The sequence below is a fragment of the Vanellus vanellus genome (assembly GCF_965231255.1).
Source record: "Vanellus vanellus genome assembly, chromosome: 1".
Classification (NCBI taxonomy): Eukaryota; Metazoa; Chordata; class Aves; order Charadriiformes; family Charadriidae; genus Vanellus; species Vanellus vanellus.
Window position 1 is genome coordinate 17,653,323 of NC_138905.1, and position 20,086 is coordinate 17,673,408.

The window sequence follows — 20,086 nt, forward strand, 5'->3', positions numbered from 1 at the left end:
CCCGAGTCACACCACTGCCAGGTTCCCTCCTGGAGGCTTTTGGAGAAACACTGACAATAGGTTTTAATATCCCAGCCACTGATGTAGGGGAAGGTAGCTAGGCTGTAACTCTGGAGCACAGAACTAGCACTGCTCAGTTTAAACAAAATAGGCTCTCTTTGTGAGCCCTGCCTGAGGTGGTCAGCGTCTAACAAAAGACCACTGACAATCCTTTGGCACGATCTCAAGCAATTTGAACTTTCCACAGCTTTTGCAGTAACACAGTTCACTTAAAGCTGACACAGACAGGAACTTTCCAGTAATCCTCATGTTAGCTCTTATGCTGGGTTAATAATTCCCTGCTCAATCATCTGTGACCGAGCCACCACCAGTAAGATTCCGGTTAAGTCTCACCTACTAAAAGTGGAGTCAAAAACATAAACGGAAAACTTAAAAAAATTAAATAATCCAAATGCTCTATCATACTTGCATGCAAGGCAAAGCATATGCTGGCTCTTTTCATTGTATTACAGTGATTTATAATCCAAAATGGGACCACGACCCTATGCTATTACAAACATAAACGCAAAAAAAACAGCAAACACTTTCTTTTAGACGTGCTTTGAACAGTGTTTGTGAAGATTTTCTGATGTTCGTTTTTTTGCCTTTGTTTAAACCAGTAAACAAAGACAAATTTAAACCTAACACCTAAAAATAACATGCACCCAAGTTTGTTTGCCTCAAGGCAAGCTCTGAACTCCCATTTGGGGTAAACTTGTTCTCTGATGGGCTGGTGACAGGGTCCCTGTGAAGAGCCTCTCCCCAACACCTTGAGGCTCCCAAAACCCTGAACTCTGTATGCTATTTAGATAATATTCTCACTGCTGTGGTCTTTTTTTTGAAGCCTATGGAAATCTTCTTTCCTGAACTGATTTTGGCTTAGTAAAGAAATTCAGCATGTTCTGATTTTAGTGGAAAGCGCTCTTGTAAAAAAAAATCTGGCCACGTACACTCACCTTGATCTTTCTATCACAAAGGGGTCAGCAAAGGGTCTAAGAAACCAGACAGCCATACCTGTCCCAACCCAAAGCAAAATCCCGACCAGGAAGGCAGCATTAATTGTTAAAGGAAAATACAAGGATTTTCCTGAGCGATTCACAGGCAATCCATATAGCAATTAAAGTATCAGGTTCAGATGTACTCACAGGTAATGTGGTTACAATAGCGAAAGAATCCAGGTACATGAACAAATAAACAAACTGGCAAACGGGGGTAAACATTTAGCTTGATTCGAGCTCTTCCCCTAGGGAAGAGAGCCTTGATGGTCCCTGCTCCCAGCATGGCTGCCAGCACAGGAGTCAGCTTGGCTGGTGCGAGACACACACGTTGTCTTAACGCAAGCAGAGACCCTGAAGTCCTGGGTATCTCCTGCCCGCCCCTTCTCCTGGTTGTTTCCACAACCAGCAATTACCTGGAGACGGGCCCAAATGGAATCAAAAGACAAATGGGGACAAACACCTTAATTTTGACAAGAAACCCAGCCCAGGTCCCGGTTCCCCTGTATCACCTGCAGTGCGGGGAGGAGAGGAACCCCTGCTCGGCACAGCTCTCCTGCGTGCGTTTGTGTTGGCAATCTGCAGGCTAAAAGGCTGCCAACAAATACAAATAGAAATGTAAAAATACATTCGCTGCACCTGGTTCTTTACTCTTCTCTGAAATATATGACTAAGCTTTGCTCTAACATGAGTGGGGAGGCAATATGGCTACTATTTGTGTATCGAAATGGGTATTAGCTGTATCCAAAACAACCCAGTTAGAGGGATGAGCAAAGAGAATAACAAAAAACTAGATGGGGCACCCCGCTGTTTTTCAGAAAGTAACCAGCAGCCACCAGCAGCAGCCATCCAGGGACGGGTGTTTCTATGGCCAAACTTTGCAAGTTTTGCAAAGGAGTTTTAAAGAATTATGTAAACACAGTAAAAATTTTGCAGAAAAAAACAAAGCTCAAACCATCTGAGAACAGAACTGCAGTTACCACCTCTGTAATTTGCTCTTTCCCTGGAAATGGTTTGGGTGTAAATACACCCATTTACAGCGGGATGCTTTCATTTGTACCCTCCTGGGCAAGTCAGGCACATCTGGAGAAATCATCTTGACAGTGTGTTCCAAGGCTAGGAGCACTCCTTGTAGGCTGGGAAGACAGATGGCTAAGGGGAGGCATGACAAGGAAATAGAAAATCACAATAAAAAGGGGATCAAAGAACAAATAATCCCTGTTCCTCACAATATAAAAACTAAAGATCGCCCAGTGAAATGATCATGCAACATGTTTCAACAGAAAACTTCTGCAAGTGTGTACATCTGAACAGTGGGGACTGTGATTGGGCAGAAACCTCAGAGAGGGATTAAACAAACTGAGAGATGAGGGGGCCACGGATTGTGGCACTGACTTGCCCCATGGCGAGTCAACACCATGATCCGGGGAAAGCCTGTAGCCCCCAAAAACCTTAAACATTTGCCTGCTGGGAGCTGGGACAGGGCAAGAAGGGAAAGACCAGTCTGTACTTGCCTTGTTTCTCATACTCCTTCTTTAATATTTGTTACTAGGCAGAGCTAGAGGGGGGATATTAGCTTAGACATCCCTTTGGCCTCATCTAATTCAGCCTGAATGAGGTGATGCTCGTGAGAGCACTGAGAGGTGATGCTTACGCTAGTAAATAAAACAAGGCGCCGCATACGATCACCTGCAGCAGCGTCAGTGCTGGACCTGGCGCAGCGTTTGGCAGCTGCAGCAGTGCCCTGCCAGGCTGGCTCGCTCGCAGGGACGGCTCCTGGCCAGGCCGGGCCGGGCCGGGAGGGAGCAGAGGGAGCCATGCCGGCCCAGCCAGGCTCTGCCATTTAGCCTGCGGGGCAGGCAAGCGTCCCTGCCTTGCTTAACGAGCTTCTGTAAACATTAGCAGGGCAGGTCTTTTCTAACTTCAAATTACTTAAACATGCAAAACAGTGGTTAAAATAATCCAGGCTGGTTTCTGCTATCTATACCGGCAGTTGGGCTCATTGATCTCACACATCAATAAAAGGGCCATTTAGGCTAATTGGAGGGTATACCTTGGTTACCTACACATGGCGCTGAGTCAGGCAGCCCAGCTAGGTGCCAGTCCCTGTGTGGCCTCCCGGCCCTAGGAGCCGCTGTGCCAGGAGATCCTCTTTCACTGTTTACCTGCCTCTCCTTCAGACTCACTCGTCCTCAAACAGAAGGAAGCCAGTGTCCTTTTTGACTAACAAACACATCCAAAAAGGGTGTGTTGTACCCCACAGAAATCGTAACTCGCTCACAGAGCAGGATGTACCACAAAAACTTCTCCGGTGAGCACCAGCTTTTCCCAGAGGCTGGTGTTGTGCATGTTATATTCAAGACAACGCTTTCTGAGGGACTGTTCCTGTCTGCAGAGATGGCTGTGAGGGAGCCCGGGGGCTACTTCCCACCAAGCACAGCCCTCGATCCCCGTGGCAGCGCCCAGCCGCCACCGCCAGCTCTGCCTCCACAGGAGGTCTCACCTGCGGACCAAACCAGGTTCTCCTGCCAGGGCTTCCCAGCTGGGTCTGCCTTCCAGCTCACCTCCAAAGGAGGGTTTCTCATGCAGGAGGAAAGCATCCCTGACTGGATTTCTTCTGATAGATCCCAGGGTGAGGGGCAGGGTAATCCTGCTGTCCATCTGGCCATGCTCCCTCTGGCTCCGAGTCCATTAAGATGAAGACCTGTGACTTTATGCGACAAGAGAGGTGGAGATCTCAGTGTGCGCTGAATATTTTTAACACAAGAATGCCCGAGAGAAGAGTAAGAGGGAGGGTGGTTTCAAATCAAAAGACGGCTCAGGAGACATAAAAGCAGCTTTCCTCATCGCACAACACAAGCCTAGCTTGAGGGAAGCGATGGCCACACTTTCTAAACCAAACTGGTGAATACAGACCCACTGCTACCTAATGTGCAGTCATCCGTACAGGCTTCCACACAGACAAGTGGTTTGAGCTTTTTTGGTCACCTTCAGTGATGGAGACGGCAAAAAGGGAACCACAGTTGCAAGGACATGAGTTTAGTCTCGGCATCTGCCTCGCTGTAACATCCGTGTCCCTGCCTGCAGCCCCCAGGGAATCAGATGCCAGCTAAGAACCTTTTGCTCTGACTATAGCTGACACGGCCTTTACAGGTCTTCTTCAACAGCTCTGAAGAGCGGCAAACCAAAGGGAGATTATGATTTCATGACCATGACAGACCGTTTCCCAACCCTGAGCATTCTTCTATGCACAAACCTTTGCATGGGCCCGATTCTGATGAGTCACCCTGTTTAGTTTGACTCATCTCCTCTGCTCCTCACCGAACGCAAGCCAGTACAGGCCAAGTCCTACCCAGTTGATACTGTCTCGTGAAAGCAATTACAGCAAGCCGCTGCTCGGATTGTACGGCCTCTGGGTGCAGCTGCCCAGCGCCATGAGGGAACGCATGCAGACGCATCTTGCACACGCCGCTTGTCTCTATCCAGGATTTTCCTCCCCCTACCCTCTCTCTTTTCTAAAAACGCTGATTTCCAGCCCTGTGGTTCTGAGGAGACAAAATGGGGGGAAAGATAGAGAGGGAAGAAGTGTGGACAAGGCTCGAAGTAGCCCTAGATAAGATGATGCCTGAAATCCCAGCAGCCAGCAGCCTCCCCGGAGCCACCTCTCCCTTCCCTCCTCGAGCAACGTGCCTACTGGTGGGGCTGCACCCATCTTCTCAAAGATAGAAGCTTTTCTCTTTTTTTTTTTTTTTTTTTTTAAAAGCATTTTTAAAAGCATAGCCAGAGTTATGAGTACAACCCTCTGAAGCCAGCAAGGCTTCCTAAAGTGTGAGAGAGGCCAGAGACCAGCCTTTTCTATTCCCCACTCTTTGTTCAGATCAGGAATTTGCAATCCAAATCCCAGCCACACCAGGGCAGGCAGTGAGCCTAGCCGCTGTAAGAAGCATCTTAAAGAGTTCATGAGGCTGCTTGCCAAGGAGCCGCTGGGAGACAAGGCGAACAGAGCTCGAAAAAAAACTGTATGTATATAACACCATTAAGACAGCAAATAAAAAACCTGTCCTGCAGTGCAAAGGAATGTGATAGTTCCCGACTGCTCCCCTATAGTTGCAAAGAGTCCTTGAAATATTAACAGGGTTATCAGCATTCACTTATCGGTTACAGTAGTGCCTAGATAATTCAAAGGACTGAGTCAGAGCTCATAAATACATGTACATTCTCAATGCAAAATCCTTACTACAAGAGAATTTCTTACCTTTTTTTTAATCAAAGTTTTTTAATTTTTTTTATTAACAAACCTAGAAAGGCAGCAATCTGGGAATGAAGAATTAAAATTATTCAGTTGTTTATTTTTGCATTCATTTATTACAATATATTCTTGCACTCCGTGTGTTTCCAAGACTGGTGTTTTTAAACATGTTTACAGCATCTCCTATGGTTTTGATATTAGCACAATGCAGCTGCACTTTGCATCACAAAATCTGCGGTAGGTTCAAGCTGTAGGACTTCTAGGTGGCAGAACTTCATACAAATGAAAGCTGGGAGTTTTGTACCCACAAAAGAGAGTGGTGAGTGCTGACATACTTGCCTACATGGATTAGGTGCCGAGTATTGCGCACAGAGCACTGGAACAAATTCTCCCCATAGTTTGAGTCAATGCGGTCACACAGGGAAAGCATAACCTTCTCATATGTTGAAATGACTTTCCAGAGAATTTCTGCCTTCCAGAAAGAACAAAACACAAGCATAGGCAAACGTACGTAATCTCCTCCAAGAAGCAGCAGCAGAGAACCCACCAAGCCAAGGGCAGACCCTAAACCCACCTAATTACTGCCTCCTCTTTTACACTATCCCTGATACCTGTCCAGCCATGCTGAACTGTTCTAGCACAAGGTAATAAAAATCCTACTCAAAAATACCCAACAAAAAGGAATATTTTTCTTTAGGCTGTGTTGCAAATGCAGGGCAGCTCTAAGCTAATCTAAGGGCTGGCTGCACAGTCCCTCTCCTCCTCTGCACTGGCACTCATCTCATATTGCATTGAACTGCTTCTTCACATTAAGTCAGAACTTCTTTATTTATTTGTTTTTTTTTTTATTGGTAGTTTGGCTTTTTATCAACTATCATCCTCCCTGCACTGTCTTGTGATCATCGTTTGATGGACTGAGCTGTTTCTTCATGCTAAGTCAGAAGTTCGTTTTGAGGTTTTTTTAATGGCAGGTTGGCTTTTTTAGCAACTTGGTGTATGGAAACAGCCCAGCACAAGGTCATACAGGTGCTGGGAAGGGAAGGACTGTAACAGCCAGGAGCAAGATTGGCTCAGATTTGCTGTAACTTGCAGCCTGTGACATTTGTGAATAACTTCCAGCTCCATTCATTTATCTGCTGAACCATGCTGCCTTATGGATTCTTCACCTTCTTTTGATACCAAGTTTAGGAGAAGATAGCAATGCTGTTATCAACACATAACAAGTTACACAAGCTCAGGCAGTTCAAAGGGCTAATGCATTTGCAATTTGTTAATATGCGTGTTTAATTTCTGCAGCAAAAAGAGAACGGGAAATAATTTTCTCACCAAGTTAAATTTTCTATTCAAGGAAGCTTCTCAAGGAAGTGTGTTGTATATACATAATACTACTTATAAACTATCAAGCATTCATTAATTTATCAAGCTTCATCTTATACCCAGCTACACTTCTTTGGATCTCTTCACAGAGAGGTTGTTCCACAAATTTACTTCCCTAAAGGTTTCAAACTCCCTTCTAACATCCCAACCAAATTTACTGAGAGTCGGTTCACTTCAAGACTTTTTCCTTTAAACTACCCTGCTCTTAACTTTGTTCTCCGTAAGTACTTCAGAGAGGTAGGTAGCAATCACAGCCCTCTTTGGTTTTCATTTTGCAATATGAAAGATTCAATCCTCTACCATAAATGAAACCTCCAGTGAAACAAATTCTCTGTTCCCTAACTTGTTCTCTTTACCATATAAATTAACTTTTCTTGACTAGGAACTATCAGAACAGTACATAGATGAGATATTCGCAGTGCCTTGTACAACAGCATGTAATACCTCGCTTTCTTTAATAAATCCATCCCACTTAAACCCCTGCGGTGGAAGCCCCATGCGCCAACCCATTTCTCAGCTGGTCTGTTGCTGCCATCTTTCTGAACCAACTCAAACACATAGGCAGTGGCTGGACAAGAAAAGTCAGACGCCCAAATAGTGTAATTTCAGAAAATGGAAAAATTTTCCACCCCAGTATTTGATGAGCACTTTAAATACTACGTAAGTAAGTGGACGGTCCACCTCCAAAGAAAGGGTAGTGTGGTCCTGGCACATCACACCCAGGTAACAATATATTGCTTTTCTCGGGGAAGTGGCAGCATTGCCTCTAAACATGCAGCAACACACGATCCAACTGAAGGAAATGTAAGAAATGCTGAAATGCCATCACATGGAGGCTAACCTGTTCCAAGAGATTTCTTGACTCATAAATTATCGTAGAGAAGATTAAATGCTATGAAATGCCGAAGAACAGAAATGGAAAAGGAATTAATTAAGATGTCTAATAAGGAACAGAAGCAGTGGTAATTTCTTACTGTGGGTTTCTTAACTACTGTGCTATCCCAAAGTGATTAAATTAACCTGAAGCTCTAATGGATCAGCATCTCATTTGCTAAAGGACCAGGTCTCAGCTGTGAGCTCAAGCCCTTGTCCCACATGTCCACAAGGCACCTACACCCACCGGCCTCTCCCACTGCACCACAAGGATGGAGCAGGTGCTCAACAGCGAAAAACCCATCCCCAGGACAGACCACCAGCAAATTAGCTGCTGACTGCCAGGAGTGGGAAGCGGGGAGGGATGACACTGGTCAATAAACTAGTCAGAGCCCTGCTTTTAATAACCACTGCATCTCAAAAGGGAAAACTACTGCAAAAAGGAAAAAGCATTGGAAATGCAAAGGCAGACACGTGGCCGTAAAATCATCAGGCTGAGCTCTCTGTTGAGTACATGGAGCGATTCAGTGACCCTGGGGGGGCCGTACCTGCTGAATGAGCCAAGAACACGCCTCGCCGGGTATTAGGCAATGTCGTGTAATATGACTACAGCAGTAAGCACAAAGGCTCTACAGTGCAAAGAACAACACTGCAAACTTCACAACTGCTGGTATCTCAGACTGATTTCTTTAAAATTCAGTTTCAGCACAGGAATGAAATTGAATTAGTCTTTTCTTATCATTAGTCGTTTATATAAGTTCATTTAAACACCCCAAAATGCACAATATCCCAACTTTACACAGCACTAAGTCAATAAAACGCCATCCTATATAATCAGTATGCGATGTGTAAAGTCGGTTTACACCATGGGACACTTTCCAGCCTGAGAAAGCTTTCAAATTGGCCACAAAAGTTGTCACTTTACTTTCCCTTTAGGCCTTGAAAAGACCAATGGGATCTTTTTACAGCTGAAGTCTGATCAAGGAGACGCAGAGCAAACACCCAGGGAGCCACTGACACCACCTCAGAGCCGGTGAAACAGCCTCTCCTGGAGGACTTTCCCCCAGGAAAAAAAAAGGGATGGATGCTCAACTTCCACCAGTGGAGTGAGGAATTTTATCTGATCATCTCAGCACCTCAGCTTCAGCGCAGTCTGATGCATGTTGGCTGAGCCAAGGAGTGAATCAGTCATCTCAGCTTAAGAAATCCCCAACCACTTGGCAAGGGACATATTTTAAAAGCAGATCGTACAAAAGTTTGTAATACTCATTCATACAAAACAAACAAGTTAACTGCATAGAATAGAAAAAATGCCCTTGTCTCTCGGTTCTCACCTGAGTTTATTGCCATTAATTGGTCACGTCCATCAATGCTGTTGGTAGTAAATAGGAATTTCTTAGTTTAAAGCCTCTTAAAGCTGAATAAAGTCCCAGACATCGCTATTAGCTGAGCCATAAGGGAGCTGAGGCACAAAGGAACCAGACAATAAAAGCGATTGCAACTTGTCACAGGGATAGGAAAAAAAAAAAGTCACCATCTATACCCAAACTGGGCCAAATTCCCAGTTTGTGGGTACAGGTGTTGCTCCCACGGACTGCAAAGACAACAAGCACCAACATTCAGCGCGCAGCATGCCCTGCAACCTGGGGTAGGCCACAGACGTCCCACGACTGTCGATGCCGGACAGCAAAACCTCTGTGGGACTGCCACCACCTCATGCCGTGGCCCCCGAGGGGAAGAGGGAAGGCAGCGAGAAAGGATGCTGCCACACCACCGGCCAGCACCGCGCCTGGTGGGCAACTGCCTGCTGGCTCCCAGCGCCCGCCGGACACACCATCGGCTGGGCCCGGGGCCGTCCCCAGTGCTGCCGTCCGTATCTGGCCATCTCATGGGGCAGTCGGTCAGTCAATGCCTGGTGGTTATCCTAATTATTTACAGCAGGTATTACAAAAGCAGCCTCCGCCAGGTCTCCGCTGCGCACGGCCCTGTACAAACTTGCAGCAGGCAAACCCCGCAGACGCGGCGCCTCGCTGAAAAATGGCACAAGGCAAACAGATCCAAGGAACGTGAAGAGAGAAGGGAGAAGGAGATAAGCAAGAAGGAAAGATGAACAGCGGCATGTTTTGTATAACAAGTTTCAGCATCCACCAGCTCCTAAAATGTACCCAGGGTTCCCGCTTTGCATAACCAGTGCAAACAACCAGCGCCTGTCGTCAGCAGCTTGGTCAACAAACCCATGCGTTCGATTGCCAAACTCAATGCAGAACAATGTCGGGTAGCTTCGTAAGCAGGACCTAAAAGTTAACCTGTCGTACCTAACATTCCAAAAAACTCACAGAAATTTGCCCACATCACTTGAGTTTGTAACGAATCCTTTTGCGAACAGCCCGCAAAACCAACCAGAAGGCACCAGCAGGTTTCGTGATCTCAAGAAACTGGAGTTAAGACGGGATTTAAACTAGCAGGCAATTATCTGCCAGATGGAGAGCTCATCATGCAGAGCACACACAGTTAAATTACACTGTGTCAATAAAAGGAGGCCAACATCAGAAATACACCCTGTGAGAAGGGAAACCGAGTCAACTGACGGGGTGGTTCAACCCAGTCACAGCTGCCAAGAGACCTTTACTGTATGTGTCAGGACAATGTCGGCTAGCTGTAGCGTCAGTGAGCACATTGCGGGAAAAGCCACAGGATCCAAGCGACGAGCGGCAACACGTTGATAATTACTAGCTAGTCTATCATCAGGGCAAACTGCAGTGAGAAAGAGGATTAAACAGTAGGCGAAGATGGGTTGAACTCTGGATATTTAGCAGCGTAATTTAAGTCTGAGCCCATGGATCCTTCCATAACTGACCCTTTCGCCCATATGGGGGCTGCTCTGCATAAAAGTAAAATACATTTACAAATAGTTAAAGCCAGAAGGCAAACACATCAGCTCTGATCAATAGGAAAGTATTCCCTGGAAAGCCTGGGGGTTCTTGTTTGTTTCACCTTTGAGTTCCCAGGTGGGAAGAGCTGAGTCCCTGGCTACAGCCACAACTGACCTAGTCCTGACACGGTTTACAATCCAGCTTTTATTATGGCCTCGACAAAATCCAGTAGCTGAGGGTCAAAGCCAGACTGCCCACACCGCTGCTCGACTGAAGCGGAGGTGTCCACACAGGCGAACACAAGCCAGAAAGCCTCTTCTCCGGCGCCCTGCAAGTGTGAGCACGACCCTGTGGCTTATAGCACGTACCAAAGAGATGGGAAATGTGAGTCCCGCAACGGCTTCTGTACCTTGTTTGGCTCCTCTTTAATGTATAGCACAGTAAGAGCTTTGAGATTAAGGGCTGGAGCCCAGCCCATCTCTGCCCTGGCTAAGTGTCCTGATCGCTATGCTGAGTGAAGTGCCCAAGCTGTAGCGGGATGGTATTTCAAGTACTCCCACTTTATAGGACACTTAACTGCCTAAAACAGGATACCGCTGCAGGGAACAGGCACCTAAAAGCGAGGTGCTGTGGCATTTGATGGGTAGATATAAGTCCTCTACTGGACCGAAGCTGTGAAAGGTGCCAAACGCCTCTTCCAAGAGCTGTGCCTGCAGTGTCTGGAGGCTGGCAATCACACGCTGATAAAACAAGCAATGCACTAGTGTGAGACAGCTTTTACATAACTTAAACTAAATTCAGACAGCTAAATAAATAAAAAAACTAAAAAAATTAAAAACCACAGCTTGGATGTTAAAGGGTCTCCTTTAGAAATAAACCCAGCACGAACAAGCACACAAGGAAATGAGGGGCTGGGCTGGTTCCTGCAAAGTCCAAACGTGCTATGACAGGAATTCAATCCAATAAACCCAATGACTTGCTAACATCAGTTTTGAACAGGGTCAAGGAGTCTGATTCGGAGCTAGTGAAAGGAAAGAACAAACCCAGCCGACGCAGCAGCTCTTTATACCCATGATGCATGCTCCGGTGGCACGGCAGCCACGCAAAATCACCTAGAGTACATTTGCTTCCAAACCTACCAGCCCCCTGGCATTTAACAGCAAAGACAGATTGCTAGGTGCTGGCCATCACATCTGTGAAACTCAAATCTGATAACAGAGTCCCTGCTCTGCCCCTTTTGGTGGGGTCCAGATACTTTTGCTTCTCCCTGAAACTGGATCTAGCCCACAGACTCCACAACAGGCAGGAGATGCTGTGTTGACAATGGTTGTTAACAATGGCCTCTCCTTCTCCCTCCTTCAAAAAGCGCTGAAATATTTTGACCAGATGTGTCATTTCCAAAAGTGCTGGAGACCTGATGGAATCTAACATCTATCACGCATTCGGCAATGGTGTTGAAAACAGATTACTTTCCTTTGTATTTGATAAGCGTAACATGTCTATGTTTATTATGTGGTCCCCGGAGGATTTATTACAGGTTTACCATTTCATTTATTTGCTTTTTTTGTGCTTGGCAAGTGTAAACACTGGGAAAAATACGAAGGTGGTTACAGCTTAGCAGCATTAACGACTTGTTGAAACAAAGTCCAAAAGTTTTCCTTTCTCTCCAGCAAATCCTACTTTGCTGTCCAACTGCTATTTTTCAAGTGAGAAGATCATCTTCCTGAAGTATTTTAAATTTTTATGTCTTTGTTGAATGCCAAATCCCCATAAAAGCATACTTTCCCCCTTCATTCACTCAAACTCTTGACAATACTCAAAGTCTCTCCTAACATTATTCACAGCAAAACATTTTCCTGTTTGCAAATTATAGCCTCCCCCTTCCATCTAATCTGCTAAGCCTGTTACTACAGGTAGTTTGCTGTAACAGAAATAAGTACAATCATCACTACAAAAGAAAACAAACTCTTCCATCCTGGCACACACATTCAGGGTGGGTTCATCCCACTGAACTTTAGCCACCTAACAACAAGGCAATTAGCCCAACTCAGTCACTGAAGTCACTCTTTAATCAGCGGGGCGAGATGGGCACCTCCAGGCAGCAGCCCTCCTGCCTACCAACCAATCATGGCTGCAACCTACATGACCACCTTTGAAGGAGATACCTGATCTTCTCAGGCAGATCACAGTAGGTGACACAAATCTGACCACAAGAGCCAAGCTGTAGCTTCAATAGCGCTTTTTCAATCCACCAAAATCAACGCTTTGCAATGAAATCTCAACCAAAGTGTATGCTGCTGGGTCTTACAGAAAAAGGTGTTAGGCAAATCTCACCAAACAAACAAGAGATCGCTTAACAGCAGATTTCAAAACTTTCCATGAAGATTACACCCTGCCCCTTTTGGAAACTTGCGTTACACCTATAAATAGTTCAGTGTTTTTCAACACTGGAAAAAGAGCTGCACTGGGGGGGAAAATAATAAAACCATCACTTGTCACAGAAACACAAAGTGGCAAAATCAAATTTCATCAGCTCTCAGATGTTCTTTCTTTCAAGTGGACAACTACTATGAACAAGGCTTTGAAGAACTGAGCCTCTCGTCAATTTGTTCTTACTCTGATTTATGCAATCTTTTGGCCAAATAGTCTTAAAAAAGGAGCAGACAACAAAAAAGCTTATCATTCATAGAAGACAGCACTGCCATGCTGTTTCTTAAATGGCAAAGTCATTGTCAGGGTAGCTGGAGTATTATTTTACCTAAAAACATCTTCATTCCCGCAGAAACCAGGACAGAAAGACTATAATATGGAAGACTGCCAAAAAGGGTCATTAGATCTGATCTGAATATCTTCAGCTCTTCTAACCCTCCTACATTTCCTAGAGACTCTATGAAGTTATTTTTGGAAATACAAGTCAGTATGCCAAAGGAAGCGAAGAGAGACAATTGCCCAAATCCTGTAAATTAGGCAATACTGAGGTAAGCAGGTAAGTCGTGTTGTTATCTCAAGTACTCAAACGTAGCGAGTCTGTCCCCACCAACTGGCTCTCAAAATCCTGAGGGCTTATAAAAGAGAGGGAGAAGGGATGGAGAGCGCAGATCTTGTGTCTGACATTTGATCCTCCCTTTACGCATCTTCCATGCGTGAGTGTTACAAGGTAGAGTTGCCTAGGCTGCTAAATATTGAAAAGGTGTTTGTAGCACGTAGGTTTAGAAGAGGTTTCTGCTTCATGTTTGCTTGTTTCCTGCCCAGAAAGTAATTCTGCTCTCAACTTTTACAGCAGTCACTTTCCCACAGCATTTGTATCTGTCTTACCTGACCCACGAGGGAATCAAGGGGCCCAGTGGAATGGCAAGCCGAAGCCATGCTACGGTGCAATCATTGCTGCCTGCACCCAAAATAACCAGATGAAAGTGACCTCAGCTATGCTAACGTATGCAGCAGCTACACATTTGGCTGAACTGCAAACACCGTCATAGGTGTTGCGTGCTATCACATGCCCCTGAACCCATGACCCCTGAGCACCTAGCCAGCCAAAACGCCGGAGACAACCCGTCAGATGCAGGGATGTCTGGCAGACCTGCAGCACAACCTAAGCAGGAGGCAGGAAGACCACAGATGAGTCTCCCCAACCCATCCTTGAAGATGCTGGGAGACACCAGGGCCACACTCTGACCAGACTGGTGGAAATGTGAGGATGCCTGGGTTCCCATCCAAGTGTCTGCTAAGGGTCCCACCGGTAAGAGCCCTACCAGAAGAGTGGTGAGCACACTACCTACCTTCACCCAATGTCACAGTTCAAAACCCTGCATTACTTTCCTCAGTCACAGGATGTCTGAGAAAATCCATTCAGCTCAAAGATGGGAGTCAACAATGAAAGGGAGTTTCAAGACATTAAGTATATATGCTGAAGGAAAACAGACCATTCAATGAGCAAATGTAAAATTATACGCTTTATCAGCAGCCAGCCACTTCCTCAGGTAGCGCTTGGGATGTTGGAGATAATGAAGTATAAAATCCCACTGCTTCACATCACCTACTTTCCCCACCACTAATTCTACAGCAGATTTACTATCATCCTAACAACCAAAACTAGACAACTGTTCCTGTATACTAAACAAAGGGTTCTTTTGTCATTACCCTCGAAAACAATTTGATGTTTATTGTGTCTTTGGCAGCTTGCAGCAGGCTCCACAACCCTGACCTAAACCAATTCAGAACTGCAAGGAAACGTGTGACCAGAACCACAGAACAAAAGAGGATTCTTCCCAACCTGCAAGTGCAAGTCAGAAGTAAGAGCACTTCAGCGACATCTAAGAGGGAAGCAAATCACAACAAGGGAATACACTAAGGAAAACAATTCATTAAACCCCCTGAAGCTTAAAAAGTAATCAAAAATTATAAAACAATTACTAATCCAATTTAAAAATGGTTATGACAACTACCTCCCCATTTCCAATATTTTGAAAATAGGGGGGAAAAAAAAATCCTGGCAATCCCACCATCATACTTCTCTAAATTTAATTCAGATCCCTTGGGAATTGCTTATCAAGTAAAGCCTAGTAGATCTTTCTCCCTCTCTCATCTTCAGTCTAATTCTTATACCTTCTCCTTGTTATGCTAAAGTCTACCTCTTTCCCAGAAATCACTAGGCAAAAGCACCAACATTTAGGCAAAAAAAAAAAATATTGGTACACTGAGCAAAACATGTACAAAACCAGTGAAAGCCCCCTGCAACCTCAATAAACCATTTCTCATACCCTCTCAATCAAGGCAATCCAACAGCTTGTACAGAAATCTTAACAAGCAGATGCTGCAAATACAAACCCGCCCTTGGCTTTTAAACAGCATTGCTGAGTTTGGGTTTATGTAGGGCTTTGATATACAATTTTTTTTTTCCCCTCCAGGAACCGATTGTGACCTCCAGTATTTATGGTTCAAAGCTTCACTTTATGGGACAGGGTTAAGAAGTGCTGTCTGTGTATGCTTCAACCACCAAGACATACTAAGGTAGAAATATCTTGCTAAAAACTGTGTAATTAAAAACGGGAATATACAGCCTGCACTGCACAGAGACAGAAACAGGGAGAAACAAACATTTTTAGTGACAGCTACATTGCACAGGAGCATTTTCTGAAAGAACTTGACTGACAAAATAGGTTCTATCTGAGATAAAACATCTCATTAACTTTCTAAAGTGTGCTGTGATAAACACTTCTTTTTTTTTATTACCAGGGATAACTATTTTAGCAAAGAAATTGTTTATTTACAGTAGCTTGAGCTGCAGATAACTCCCTGTTTTATTTATTTCCATGCAGAAGATAACTTTTTACTGAGATAAAAGCTATTTTGTCAGTCAGCCTTCCACTAAATATTTTCCTCTCATAGCCACAGACCTTTTCCTGTCTTTTGAAACAAAAATACACCACTCCTATGAAACCCAGGGATGAAGTGGAAGGAAGCACACACAAAAGCAACAAGGCAGCCACAGCTTTTTATCAGCTGGAACAGATCATACAGCTGAAGAGGGAAAGTCAAATTTCTGCAGGCTGGAGGGATGCACATCTAAAATGCATCTCATGAATAGAGTGGAGTGGAGTGGAGTGGAGTGGAGTGGAGTGGAGTGGAGTGGAGTGGAGTGGAGTGGAGTGGAGTGGAATAGAACAGAACAGAACAGAATATATAACCTATATGGATGCAGTAAAGGATTTAGGTAGCCACAGCAGACCCAGGAGCTACCCTAACTTTAAAATTATGGGCACTACTCCTGCTTTGCTATTTTAGGAAAATAAACATTAAGTGTTCAAAACCACCACTACAAACCATTATGGGTCCCCCTTCACTTCAGCACCACTTAATACACCAAGTAACAATGTGGGCTGCAATCTCACAATTTGCAGTATCACACCATCTTTTTAAATGAGGTCCCTCATCGTTTCCTGCCTGCTCTTTGCAGCCTTCCAGCTGCTGGTTTCTCTCTTCTTCGTGCAGGATGCACGCATGAAGTGCAAGCACTCAAATCCCCCAGGAACATGAGCGTGCAAAAGCCCTGCTCCCACCTGGAGGGAGGGAGAGGAGCCTCCACCCATCCCTTTCCATCATCTCCTAACTGTATAACCTGCAGGGATCCCACTGAAGCTGCCTGCGGGAATGTTTTTCCCTGGAGGGGGCACCCATGGAGAGCAGTTTGGGCGCTCACTACCCCTCGCCAACCCTGACAGCCAGTCCTCGCATGCAGCCAGAAGCATCACCCCTAACAGAACCAGTCGCCCCACGGATCTACCCCCTGAAACTCACAAGGCCCCAGCAGCCCCTTCCACCCCACTCCCCAAAGGTGGGGGGCAGGAGGCCAGGGCACACCCCAAGGTGCCCGGATGGCATCCCCAGCGGTCGCCCCTGCTCACCCTCCGCACCCAGAAGTGCCCCTGTGCTTACAGAGATGTCTTTTCCCATAAGTTCCTTTTATCCCTTTAATCTCAAATCTTCTCACGAACAAATAACCCCCCAGTCAGGGCACCTCAGGCACAGCTGTGTCCTCACCTTTATCAGAAGGGCTAAACCAAAGCATCCTGTCTTCTATTACATTTGTATGGAGAAGGCACAGAGCTGGAGATCCAGGACCATTAGCATAATGACTTTTAAATTACAATAATAATGAAGGATCCTTTAACAAGCCTTGAGTAAAAATCCCAAGTTTATTGCAGCACAAATGAGCTCTGTCTTAATTTGTATTTGCCAGATAGTCAATAACCTCACTAAATGCCACTGGAGATTAAAAGCCAAAGAAATGCAAAAGGCGACACTTGAGCTTTCCTGCCCTCAAAAACACATGGGTGTCTATCCGCCACTGCACTACCTTCCCAAAATTGGATGTTGTATAATGATATTTCACATTTATCTGGGCCACTCAGTAGCAGTCCGGTTGGGTTTTGCCTGCACTGGAGAATCAGGCTGGGTTCCCAGAGGAGTTTGCTCACACACCTGCTGCATCCCAGCGAGCTGTCCTTGATGATAAGTGGGACTACTGGTGGCAGCGCAGCTGAGCAGGTGCCAGCAGCGTTTGCAGTGCAATACCCAGGCAAAATTGTGCAACGCTTGTGCAAAGTTAAGGCCAGCACCAGCATTCCCCCCCAGCCCCAGCACCAGTGGGGACCACAGTATAATGTTTAACACCGGCGAATGCCATGTGACTTGAGCAATGTTTAACCCATTTTTTGACCAAGTAAGTCCCAATTTAGCATTATTGTGAACATCACTGTGGACAAAAAGTAATTTTTAAATGATCCTGCCAACGTAAGCTGTACATTTACCAGTAACACTAAGAAACCACAGACTGGTCGACTCTTGACCACCTGTTTCAGAAGCTCAAAGTAAGATCCTGCCCCCCCGGAAAGCAAGAGCAGGATTTCAGCAGCGTCCAGATCTCACCCCAGTTGTTAAAACAACGTAAACCTAAGGACACAATGCACAGGCATGGGAATATAAGGCCAAGCTCTGCCTTTCCATAGTAAAGCCTTGAAAGTACAATGGGAAATGGAGAATGTGTCTTTTTAAGGGACCGCTGGAGCACATCTGGATTAGTTTCATCCAAAAGGGGTCCGGTTTTCTCACTCAGACAGCTCTGCACAACCGGCAAGGGCTGAGGGGCACCCAGAAAGATTCACTTCAAAAGAGACTGACTTCAAAAAGCTCCCTCCCTATCCAAAGCAAAACACTGACACCCGTACCACCCACACTCCTCATTCCTCTTGCTCGGGTCGGTCCCTGAGCGGCTGCGGGGGCACAGCCCAGCAGGTACCGCGGCACCAGGACCAAGGCAGAGCCTGCCCAGGGTTGCCCACCGGCCCACCTGGCTTCTGACGACCTTTACACCGTTAGCATAAAGTTCTAAATGCCAACTGTGCCATTTCCAGGTTTTACAAAACCGATTAGCTCCGTTTTGTTTATATGCAGAAAGCCAAAATTACCGTGCTTACTAGAATAATCCCCAAGCCAAACGAAAGAACACTGGTTTTAGCCAAGTATCAAAGTCCCAAAGTAATTTAATTGAGCAGCGCAGCTCCTCACACACACTCACATGCCTCCGCGGCACAACACAGCACTCGGTGGAAATAAGATTTTTATAGCAGCAGTGTTACTTCCGACTCATATATAGATCAAATTCCCCAAGTTCATAAAGAGCTCCAATCCTTCCCTGACCTGACCAGCAGCTGTGAGCAGGGCAGGACTTTGTGTTTGTCTGGGTTGAGAGGTTAATGGCTACTCCATAGACAAGTTTTTCAGTTAACTGGCAGGTCATTTTAGCAGATGATTTGCAGGTATTTTGCAACACTTAGAGATAACCCTGTGGAGTACTTCTGTCTGAGCCCCTTCTCTGTCTTTTTTTTTTTTTTTTTTTTGAAGACTGCATCAGATAAAGCAGAGAAAGCAGGCAGGTGAGAGTTTCCTGGACACAATCACACACCGCCAAACTCTGCCCATTCCATTTCCAAACAGCAAACTTCTCCGAATTAATATCAAATGGAGTTCAGCGCTTGTCAAAATTATTTAAAAATCCTACCCATAAAAAGCTTTAATCTTTCAAATATCTCAAGACGTGCAGGGGACAGCCAGTTTTGATCAACATCACAGCAGAGTTTCAAAGTTCACACCTTCACCAAACATGAAAATGATGCAGGAACGATCAAGCTCCTATTACTTAGGACAACAGAGGTCTTCATTCCTACCTGAGATTTCATCCACTTAAACTGCGTAAATCATTAGATTGAGAAAGGAGCAGTTCATGTCATCTATTCTTCTGTCTGAGCATACTCTTCGTCTAGTCTAACGAAAGGACTCTTCCAAACTTCTTGCTCCAAGTTGAGTTCTTATCTTCTTCTACTAGATAAAGAGCTACTGGTTCAGGCAGACAATGACCACGCAATCACCTGCACCTTAATCCAAATGTTTTTCTTTAAGGTCACAAGCCAACTGTCTGTTTTTTCTGCAAGTCCTCACAGGACATGGAAACGGCATTTATGAGCTAACTTACCACATTAGCTGCCCCCCAGCATTTTGGAAGAACCAGGAGCGGCTTGTCAGGTGACGCAGCGCAGTAAATTCAATCAGTTCAATTAATACCACTTTCATTTTCCTGAAGCAAAAAGGACCTCAAGCCTGCAAGCACAAGAGAGAGCGCGGCTCGCTCCCCCGAGGCCCTGCTGCACACCATGACCGCTTACAGTAAAAGAAGCGCTGCCAGGATTATGCCACAATTTGATTATTTTTATTTTTTTTAATGCAACCATCCGAAAAGAAGCATCTCATTTTATGGACCTAGTACTTGCAAGCTATTTTTTTTTTTTTTCAGAAAGAATACAAATATTAGCTTTAGGTTGCAGAGAGAGGCGGCGAGGAATGTCTCTGGTTAAACCTCTGAAAGTCAACAGAAGTATGGGATCAGGTCCACAGTAAACTTTATAGAGTGGCACCTGCAGAGGAAATTACTCATTGCATGATTGATGCCACAATTAGAGGCATAAAAAGTAATTCCATGATAAATAAGCGACTGAGCAGAAAAAGAATCATGTCCTAATAGCATATATGTGCTCATATAAAAGTATATATTGGACAACATGGAACACTCTTCACACACACGCACACAAACTAGGAAGCAAGTTAATGGTACAGCACCCCTCCCT

At 45.2% G+C, this 20,086-nt stretch overlaps 1 protein-coding gene across 1 annotated transcript in view; it reads right to left on the reverse strand.

Annotated features, from left to right (window-relative positions):
* Window positions 1-20,086, reverse strand: part of CELSR1 (cadherin EGF LAG seven-pass G-type receptor 1) — a gene marked incomplete at both ends in the record, with an annotated part of 173,490 nt that overhangs the window by 149,476 nt on the left and 3,928 nt on the right. The window lies entirely within an intron of this gene.